Source organism: Arvicanthis niloticus, chromosome 25 (genome assembly GCF_011762505.2).
Source record: "Arvicanthis niloticus isolate mArvNil1 chromosome 25, mArvNil1.pat.X, whole genome shotgun sequence".
Classification (NCBI taxonomy): Eukaryota; Metazoa; Chordata; class Mammalia; order Rodentia; family Muridae; genus Arvicanthis; species Arvicanthis niloticus.
Window position 1 is genome coordinate 643,972 of NC_133433.1, and position 10,933 is coordinate 654,904.

General features: G+C 37.8%; 1 pseudogene; it reads left to right on the top strand.

The window, feature by feature from the left end:
- Positions 1-1,391: 1,391 nt before the first annotated feature.
- LOC143438367 (U6 snRNA-associated Sm-like protein LSm3 pseudogene) lies at positions 1,392-1,696 on the top strand (annotated as a pseudogene).
- Positions 1,697-10,933: the final 9,237 nt, after the last annotated feature.

Genomic DNA, 10,933 nt, shown 5'->3' on the forward strand with positions numbered 1-10,933 from the left:
AACAAATGAAGAAACCACTAAATAAAGAGCTGAGTGTTCAATGTGAACAGCTGGAACCAGAAGCAAGTCTGATAACATAAAGTGCTGAAAGAAAATGTATGTAACAGAATCACTAGGCTTAACCATCACTCAAGAACGAGGGCACGATAGAGACAGTACAAAATTAAGATAGAGGGCTGAGGGATGGATCAGTGGTTAAGAGCACTGAACGCTCATTAAGAGGACCCGGGTCTTAGTCCCAGTACGCATATGGCAGTTCACAATTGTCTGTAACACCAATTCCAGGGGATCCGATGCCTTATTCTGTTCTCTGTGGGAAGAGGTGTATAGACATACATGCAGGCGAAGTGCTCATACACTTAAATGAAAAAGCTCAAGATGGAGTCTTCCATTCACAGAGCTTCCCACAAGAACTTACAGTGTGTGTCTCATCAAGAAGATAAAACCTGAACGAGAGGTAATGGTGACCCAAGTATTTTGTAAAATATTAATAGACATAAACTACATAAAACAATAGGACTAATAAAGATAAATTGAGGGCATGGCTTAAAAATTAAGGTGGAGTTTAAATAATGGGCAAAAATGCCATGTAAGAGTGAAGGAAAATATGACTTAAAATATTTGCAATTGTGGAAAGAGTCAAGAAATATTGAATTTTGTAATTTGTTAAGTCAAACATACATAAAACTAAGTTTAATATATTTTAAACGTTAAATTCAATTGTTAAAAATAACCACAGCTTAAAACAATTTGAAGAATGAAATACAATTGAGTAGAAAAGAATAAAAAAGGAACTTTACTAAAAACTGTTTAACAGAAATTCCAAAGTTATGGGTTGGCAATATAAAAACATATTGTATTATAACAGGCACAGATAATCCCAGTTAGTTGCAATATTGGATGAGAATTTTTTAAAAATATGTAGTTATGAAATAACTAAAATAGAGTCACCTACAATTGATAAGATGCAGCTAAAATTAAAAGATAAGAAATGTATTCTAGGATGTACAACATAAACAAAAGTTAAGAACTAAAATCATTATTGTATCATGGTTAAAAAAAAAACATTTTTCATGAAACCAGGTCAGTTAAGAATTTGGAGGTATCCAACATGTAAAGTGGGAGCTTTAGAGCATTTCTAAGGCTAATATAGTGTGGGTAGCAAAATTGGAACAAGTATGTGAATAGGATATGTGGAGATTTTCAAATAGAGATGAATGTTAAATATTTCTTCAACACATGCAGAGTAAACAATAGAAATGTGAAATAAACATCATACCTAAAAGAGAAGGATTATGGGTAAGAACAAGACAAAGACATCTACTCTTGTTAATAGTTAGCACTGTGCTGGAGGTCTAAGCACAACAATAAAAGAAAATGATTGGAAAAACATGGCGGATGACGTAGATCAGCAACAGACCACCAATACCGTAGAGGAATCCCTGGATCTTACCAGGCTCAGCTTGGATGAGTGAATTATGTAAAAATGAGAAATGACCGACAGCTTTGAGGCAGATTACATGCTTACGATCAACATTTAAGTATGATCCTGGGAGACATAGAAACTGTGACGACGATAGAGATTGATGAAGAAACACATGAAGAGATATATTAATCTAGAAAATGAAATATCTCCATGCTCTTTGTCCGCGAAAATGGTATTGTTCTAGTCGCCCCTCCGTTGAGAGTTGGCTGAGACAGAAGATGGGTCCTGTGTAGGAAAGTGGAGACTTTGCCTCTTGAGATGTACAGGACAATTCCAGAGAGAGACGCTCACACTGATACTCTTACAGTCAGAAATGACACGAGGATTCCTCTACCTTCAAAGAAGTTCATTTGCTACTAACTCAGAAGCTCTCCAGCTAAATGACCTGTCCGTTCTCCAGTCCTCCAGTCAGTATGACCGCCTTGCTCGTTTCAGGAGTTGGTTTGCCCTTTGTTCTTGCAGTTACTTTTAGGTTGTTTGTCTTCAAATTAAATTTGATGTTTCCTTAAAAAAAAAAAAAAGAAAATGATTGATTGGTGTATGTCATTGTTTGCAAATTATATATTACAATTTATAAGATTTGACAAGCCAGAACTTATCAATTAAGTTATGCTGCTTGATTCACTAATATCATAACATTAAAATTGTTTCTTTCCCAGTAACCAAGAGTGAGAAATTCAATTTGAAACCATAAATCCAGCGAAAGTTGTGTGAAATTTTTGTAAAGAAAGTAATTGATTTTTGTTCTTTTTCATTTATTTGGTTTTTGTTTTGTTTTGAGACAGGATCTCACTGTGTAGCCCTTGCCAGCCTGGAACTAATTATGTACATTAGGCTGGTCTTGAACTTACAGAGATCTGCCTGCCTTTCCCTTCTCTGCCTCCCAAGTACTGGAATCAAAGCTGCACACTACCATACCTAGGTGAAAATAACTTATTAAAGTTGAAGGAGAAATCAAATAAATGAAAGACTGTATTGTATTTCCAGATTAAATACACTTCGGTGTTATAAATTCTCACCCACTTAACGTCTATATTCAACACACCGAAGCAAAACTATGATCTTGATTTTCCAGAGAATGTGACAATCTGAATCAGAAACTCCCAAGGGTAAAGGGGCAAGCCACTTAGGCCAATTTTGAAGAATAATAATGAGGGAAAGTGCTTTTAGCTATAATTAAGGTTGATCATAAAGCTCTAGTAATGGAAAAACTAACACAGATGTACTGTTTGACAAATTAGATGATTAGTATTCCTAATTAGAGTCAGGTATATATGGAGTGTAATCATTGCCAATAGGAAAATTGTAAATAATTGGAAAATATTTATAATTATTTTAATGTAAAAATTAAAATATAAATAATTTAAATTAATATTTTAAATTCTTTTAAATTAGGTATGGGCCTTATTGTGAATTAGAAGTTGGCTTCTGGTCTCACTACCATGTCAGGACACTGAAATTGAAAATTAAATTTTGTAGATATGTTCTTGTATTTATGCAAGGGAACATACACCAAAGAATTGTTTTCTTAAATAAACATGGATATCCTCTGTTTGACACATAAATGTTTATAATTGCAGCATCCCCTTGGCGGATTTTCCTTTGCTGAGTATGTCGTGTTCTTCCCTATCTCTTCAGAACTGGCTTGGTTTGAAGTGCGTTTTAGCATATCTGAAAATGGCTATACCTGTGTGCTTCTATGTTCCACTGGCTTGGAATATTTCTTCTCTTCTTTTAACCTGAAGTAATGTGTACCCTTAACGGTAATGTGTGTTTCTTTAATACAGCAGAAAGATGGATTTATTTTCTAATTCAATCTATTAGTCTGTGTCTTTTTATTGGGGAATTAGGACCATTAATATTGATTGTTATCAATGAACAGTGATTATTGATTCCTATTATTTTGTTGTTATAGTGTAGATTCGTCCTATTTTTTGATTTACTGGTCTGGGATTCCTTGTGTTTTCTTGGATGTGGTTAATCTCTTCAGACTGAAGTTTTCCTTCTTGTGCCTCTGTAGAGCTGTGTTTGTAGATAAATAGTGCTAAATTTAGTGTTATTATTAGCTTTCTTTCTCTTTATATTATAACTATAGTTTTGCTGGGCATAGTAGTCTTGGCTGGTATCTCTAGTCTTTTATAGTTTGTAAAACATCTGTCCAGGATCTTGTAGCGTTAGAATCTCCATTGAGAAGTCAGGTGTTATTATAATGGACCTGCTGTATGTGTTATTGGTCTTTTCCCCTTGCAGCTTTTAATAATCTTTCTTTGGTTTGTACATTCATAGTTTTGATTAGTATGTATTGTGTGGAACTTCTTTTCTGGTCCTGTTTGTTTGCTGTCCTGTATATTTCTTGTGCCTCAATGACACCTCATTAAATAACACAATTAGAAATGGGGTACAGAACTAAACAGAGTTATCAAAATAAACAGATGTCTGAGAATCACTTAAAGAAATATTCAACATCTGTAGTCATCAGGAAAATGCAAGGAAAAACTCCTTTGATATTCCATCTTAAGCTAGTCAGAATATTTAGAATCAATAAAACAAATGACAGCTCATGATGGTGAGGATGTGGAGAAAGGAGAAATTTTATTCATTGCTGGTGGGCATGCAAACTTGTACAGTCACCATGGAGATCAGTATAGTAGTTCTCCAGGAATCTGGGAATAGATCTATTTAAAGATCCAGCTATACCACTCTTAGATATATACCCAAAGACTCTATATTGCACTACAGGGGCACTTATTCTATCATTTATTTATTTATTTTTATTATTTGTTTACTCTCATTTTTGTTCTACTCATAATAGCTGGAAATTTGAAACATCCTAGATGCCCATCACTAGGTAAGTGGATAACAAGAAGGTATTACATTTACATAATGTAGTATTACTCAGCTGTTAAAAATGAAATTATGAAACTTAAAGTTAAATAGATGGGGATGGAAAGAAATTGTATTTAGTGATTACCTTTGTCACTGTTCTACTGCTGTGAAGAAATACTATGACCAAGGCAACTCTGAGGCGTAGTCCATTATGATCATGGTGGAGAAGATGGCAGCACACAGGCAGATCACAACACTGGAGAAGTAGCTAAGAATTCTATATCCTTACCAGCAGGCAGCAGGGAAAGAAGGAGAGATGAGGCTTGTGATGGTTTATGAAACTTCAAAGCCCACCCCAATGGTACATTATCCAAGGCCATACCTTCTAATTTTTTCAAAGAGCTCCGGGCTCTGGAGACTAAGCATTCCAATATATGAGCCCATGGAGGCCATTCTTATTCAAAGTACCACAGTGATATAATCCAGACCCCACCCCCTCAAAAAACAAACATTGTGTGTATTATATGTGAATGTTAGCTTTTAAGCCTTTATCAGGCACACTACAATCAAACTACAGAGGATAGACATACCATAAGGCAATAGCAGGGCGGGAAGGATATTCCAATGAAGGGGAAATCAAATATATAGCTATGGAAAGCAGAAAAAGACTGGAGTGGGAGGATTAAATGAGGAGGGGGAGGCAAGAGGAAGATAAAAGAGGGAATATGAGAGGGACAGTTAACACTAGGAACCATTTGAGGGGTCATACAAGCATACTACTGTAGAACTGTAGTACTGTTAACACATTAATACTGGACCTGTATCTCTCTCTCTCTCTCTCTCTCTCTCTCTCTCTCTCTCTCTCTCTCTCTCTCATATATCTATTCCTTTGAAGCTTTTATTACTAATCTGTCTTGGTTATGTGTATTTAGTTCTGTATATTTTGGCCACTATGTGTTGTGAGAACTTCTGGTTCTATAAACACACACACACACACACACACACACACACACACATCTAAACAGAGTCACCAAATAATGGGAGGAACAATGCCCTAACTAGACATCTTTCCCTACTAAGTAAATTTCCAGTGCTAGGAGTGAGTTACTCTAATGATGCTGGTGTCTAAAGGAGCCTCCTGGAAACCTTCAAACACCTCGGGCTATTGGTAAAGCTAGTGATTACTCCCCACAAGCTATGGCCAGGCTCTATTGTGAAAACAACAATTAGAAATCTCATTGAACAGGAGAAGTTGAGCTGGTTTCTAACTAGAGCCTTCACTGACTTGGGTTTGTGGTACTGGAAGGTACCCTGCATTCTTTCAGAAGGGAAAGGCAAACATCAACCCAGTTACAACTCTGAGGCCTACAACAGTTACCTGCCTTCATGATATGCTGGGTCACTAGTAGCACAAAGCTGTAGGAGTAACCAGCTACTCTCTATTTGGATTTAAGGCACACTCCGCGAGATGGAACCAGTGCTTGACACTGCTTTGGTGGTCAAGAAGGTAGAACCAGATGGCCCAAGGGCCTAGGGGAAAACCAAATATTATTGTTCTGTTAAAGAAATATAGCAGCAAACTGACTCCTAATGACATTTTGCTATACCCACAGATCAGTGTTTCAGTCAACCATCATCAGAGAAGATTCCTTTTGCAGTAGATGGGAGCTACCACAGAGAGAGCCATGACTAGGCAATGTGCGGAGGGTGTGAGACTTTGGAACATTCAGTACTAAATGGGATGCTTTCATCAACTCCCCATCCCCCAAGACTCAGGAACCCATGCAGAAGGGTTGGATAGAAGCAAGGAAATAGTGTCTTCCAGACATAGTAAGACTCTCACACATAGGAACTCACAGACTGTGCCAGCATGCTCAGGGCTTGACCAGGCTCAAGCCAGACTAGATCCCAGCCCAGACAGGGTCCCAGCACTGAGATGGGGAAGTTGACAGAAGCTCCCTTCTCTAACCTAGAAGCCATCTCCAGCTGACATCTGCTTGCAAAGGAAAAGTTAGTTCTCTCCAATGGAGTCTCACTGGGTATATAAACCACATTTGAGGGTGAGCCTCATACCCAGGAATAAATGAGCTTGGTAATTTCATAGGTTTTTCTTTTTTTTTTTGTTTTTTTTTTTTGTTTTTTGTTTTTTGTTTTTTTTTTTTAACTTACTGATCTTTTGCTTGTATATTATAGCTTCCAATTTTATGTTTTTGTGGGGTTTGCTTTGTGTGTGAATGTGTGTTTATTGTGTTTTTTCTTTTTTTAAATCTAGGTTTTGTTTTGTTCTAATTTGCCTGTTTGTTTTCCAAAGTGAGAGAGAAAGAAAAATGTGGTGTTGGATAGGTGGGGAGGATCAGGGGGAGTTAGGGAAGGGGAAACTATAATCAAAATATATTGTATAAGAAACTTATTTTCAATGAAAAGAAAAGGAAAATGTAAGGTAGTAGTAGTAGTAGTCGTAGAAGAAGAAAAAGGAGAAGAAGGAGGAGGAAGAGGTGGAGAAGGAAGAGGAGGAAAAGGAGGAGGAGGAAGAGGAAGAAAAGAAGAAGGGGAGGGGGAGGGGGAGGGGAGGGGGAGGGGAGGGGGAGGGGAGGGGGAGGGGAGGGGGAAGGGGAAGGGGAGGAGGAGGAGGAGGAGGAGCAGAAGCAGAAGCAGAGGAGGAGGAGGAAAAGGAAGAAGAGAAGCAGCAGCAGCAACAACAGCAGAAACTTTCCTGCCCAGAGTCTATAAAATGTAAGGATTTTCTTTTTTTTTTTTTTTGGTAAAAATGTTTTCCAAGTTAGCTTCATTCCTGGAAAAATAACCAATGCTTTGGATAAGCCCAAAGAAAACAAGACTTGTTCCTCCTGTTTATGTAGAGGCTGTGTTGGCTTCTTAGTTGTGATCACTATCAATAGATCTGTTTTTATTTCTCTTTGTTTTTAATTTTTTATTGGATATTTTATTTACATTTCAGATGTTATCCCCTTACCCCATTCCCCACCATCACCCAGGAACTCCCTATCCCATCCTCCTTCCTCCTGCTTCTATGAGGATGTGCCCCCACTGGGCGTCCAGACTTCATGCTCCGAGGCTGGTGGCTCCTGGGGAGCTCTGGTTGGTTGGTATTGTTGCTTTCCTCATTTGGCCAAAACCACTTTCAGCTCCTTCAGTCTTCTCTGTCACTCCTTTATTGGGGACTCCATGATCAGTTCAATGGTTAGCTGTGAGCATCTGCCTCTGTATTTGTCAGACTCTGGCAGATCTCTAAGGAGGCAGCTATATAGGCTCCTGTCAGCATGCACTTTCTGACATCCACATCAGCGTCTACCTTTGGTGACTACACATGGGATGAATACCCAGGTGGAACAGTCTCCAGATGGCCCCTCCTTCAGTTTCTGTCCCACACTGTCTCCATATTTGCTCCCTTGAGTATTTTGTTACTCCTTCTAAGAAGGACTGAAGCACCCACACTTGGTCTTCCTTCTTCATGTGCTTCATGTGGTCTGTGAGTTGAATCTTGGGTATTTCAAGCTTCTGGGCTAATATCCAATTATTAGTGAGTGAATACCATGTGTGTTCTTTTGTGATTGGGTTTCACTCAGGATAATATTTTCTAGTTTAATCCATTTACCTAGGAATTTCTCGAATTCACTGTTAGCTGAGTAATACTCCATTGTGTAAATGTACCACATTTTTTGTATCCATTCCTCTGTTGAAGGATATCTGGGTTCTTTCCAGCTTCTGGATATTATAAATAAGGCTGCTATGAACACAGTGGAGCATATGTACTTGTTATATGTTGGAGCATCTTCTGGGTATATGCCCAGGAGTGGTATAGCTGGGTCCTCAGGTAATGCTATGTTCAATTTTCTGAGTAACTGCCAGACTGATTTCCAGAGTGGTTGCATCATCTTGTAATCCCACCAACAATGGAGGAGTGTTCCTTTTTTCTCCACATCCTTGCCAGCATCTACTATCACCTGAGTTCTTGATCTCAGCAATTCTGACTGGTGTGAGGTGGAATCTTAGGGTTGTTTTGATTTACATTTCCCTGATGACTAAGGATGCTGAACATTTCTTTAGGTGCTTCTCTGCCATTAGATATTTCTCTGTTGAGAATTCTTTGTTTAGCTCTGTGCCCCATTTTTTAATAGGGTTATTTGGTTGTTTGGAGTCTAATTTCTTGAGTTCTTTGTATATATTAGATACTAGCCCTCTATCGGATGTGGGATTGGTAAAGCTCTTTTCCCAATCTGTTGGTTGCCGTTTTGTCCTACTGACAGTGTCCTTTGCTTTACAGGCCTTTGCAATTTTATGAGGTTTCATTTGTCAATTCTTGATCTTAGAGCATAAGCCATTGGTGTTCTGTTCAGGAACTTTTCTCCTGTGCCCAAGTATTCGAGGTTTTCCCCCACCTTCTCTTCTATTAGTTTCAGTGTATCTGGTTCTATGTGAAGATCCTTTATTCACTTGGACTTGAACTTTGTACAAGGGGATAAGAATGGGTCGATTTGCATCCTTCTACATGTTCTTCTCCAGTTGAACTACCACCATTTGTTGAAAATGCTGTCCTTTTTCCACTGGACAGTTTTAGCCTTTTTGTCAAAGATCAAGTGACCATAGATGTGTGGGTTCATTTCTGGGTCTTCAATTCTATTCCATTGATCTTCCTGCCTGTCTCTTTACCAATACTATGCAGTTTCAATCACTATTGCTCTGTAGTACAGCTTGAGGTCAGGGATGGTGATTCCTCCAGTTCTTTTATTGTTGAGAATAGTTTTTGCTATCCTGGGATTTTTGTTATTTCAAATGAATTTGAGAATTTCTCTTTCTAACTCTGTGAAGAATGGAGTTGGGATTTTAAATGTGATTGCATTGAATCTATAGATTGCTTTTTGGCAATATGGCCATTTTTACTATATTAATCCTGCCAATCCAGGAGCATGGGAGATCTTTCCATCTTCTGAGATCTTCTTTGATTTCTTTCTTCAGAGACTTGAAGTTCTTGTCATATAGATCTTTTACCTGCTTGGTTAGATTCACACCAAGGTATTTTGAATTATCTGTGACTATTGTGAAGGGTGTCATTTCCGTAATTTCTTTCTCAGCCTGTTTATCTTTCAAGTAGAGGAAGGTTACTAATTTATTTGAGTTGATTTTATAACCAGCCACTTTACTGAAGTTTGCATTTCTTTTTATCAGGTTTAGGCAAATTCTCTGGTGGAAGTTTTGGGGTCACTTATGTATACTATCATATCATCTGCAAATAGTGATATTTTGACTTCTTCCTTTCCTGTTTGTATACCTTTGACTTCTTTTTGTTGTCTAATTGCTTAGCTAGGACTTCCAGTACTATGTTGAATAGGTAGGGAGAAAGTGGGCAGCCTTGTCTAGTCCCTGATCTTAGTGGAATTGCTTCAAGTTTCTCTTCATATAGTTTGGTTCTGGGTACTGGTTTGCTCTGTATTGCTTTTACTATGTTTAGGTATGGGCCTTCAATTCCTGATCTTTCCAAGACTTTTACCACGAAGGTATGTTGAATTTTGTCAAATGCATTCTCAGCATCTAGTGAGATGATCATGTGGGTTTTTTTTCCTTTGAGTTTGTATATATACTAGATTACATTGATGGATTTCCGAATATTGAATTATCCCTGCAGTTCTGGGATAAAGCCTACTTGATCATGATGGATGATTGCTTTGATGTGTTTTGGGATTTGGTTTGTGAGAATTATATTGAATATTTTGCATTGATATTCACAAGGGAGATTGGTCTGAAGTTCTTTTTCTTTGTTGGGTCTTTGTGAGGTTTAGGTATGAGCGTTATTGTGACTTCATAGAATGAATTGGGTAGTGTTCCTTCTGTTTCTAGTTTGTGGAATAGTTTGAAGAGAATTGGTATTAGGTCTTACTTGAAGGTCTGATATGATTCTGCACTAAAACAATCTGGTCCTGGGCTTTTTTTGGTGGGGAGAATTTTAATGACTGCTGCTATTTCTTTAGGGGTTATGGGACTGTTTAGATGTTTTATCTGTTCCTCATTTAACTTTGGTACCTGGTATCTGTCTAGGAAATTGTCCATTTCATCTAGATTTTCCAGGTTTGTTGAGTATAGGCCTTTGTAGTAGGATCTGATGATTTTTAAAATTTCCTCAGTTTTTGTTGTTATGTCTCCCTTTTCAGTTCTGATTTTATTAATTTTTATACTGTCTCTGTGCCCTCTGGTTAGTCTGGCTAAGGGTTTATCTATCTTGTTGATTTTCTCAAAGAACCAGCTCCTGGTTTTCTTGATTCTTTGTATAGTTTGTTTTGTTTCTACTTGGTTGATTTCAGCCCTGAGTTTGATTATTTCTTGCCGTCTACTCCTCTTGGGTAGATTTGCTTCTTTTTGTTCCAGAGCTTTCAGCTGTGCTGTCAAGTTGCTAGTGCATGCTTTCTCCAGTTTCTTTTTGTAGACACTTAGAGCTGTGAGTTTTCTTCTTAGCACTGCTTTCATGGAGTCCCACAAGTTTTGGTATGATGTGTCCTCATTTTCATTACATTCTAAAAAGTTTTTAATTTCTTTCTTTATTTCTTCCTTGACCAAGTCATCATTGAGTAGAGCGTTGTTCAGTTTCCATGTGTATGTGGGCTTTCCGTT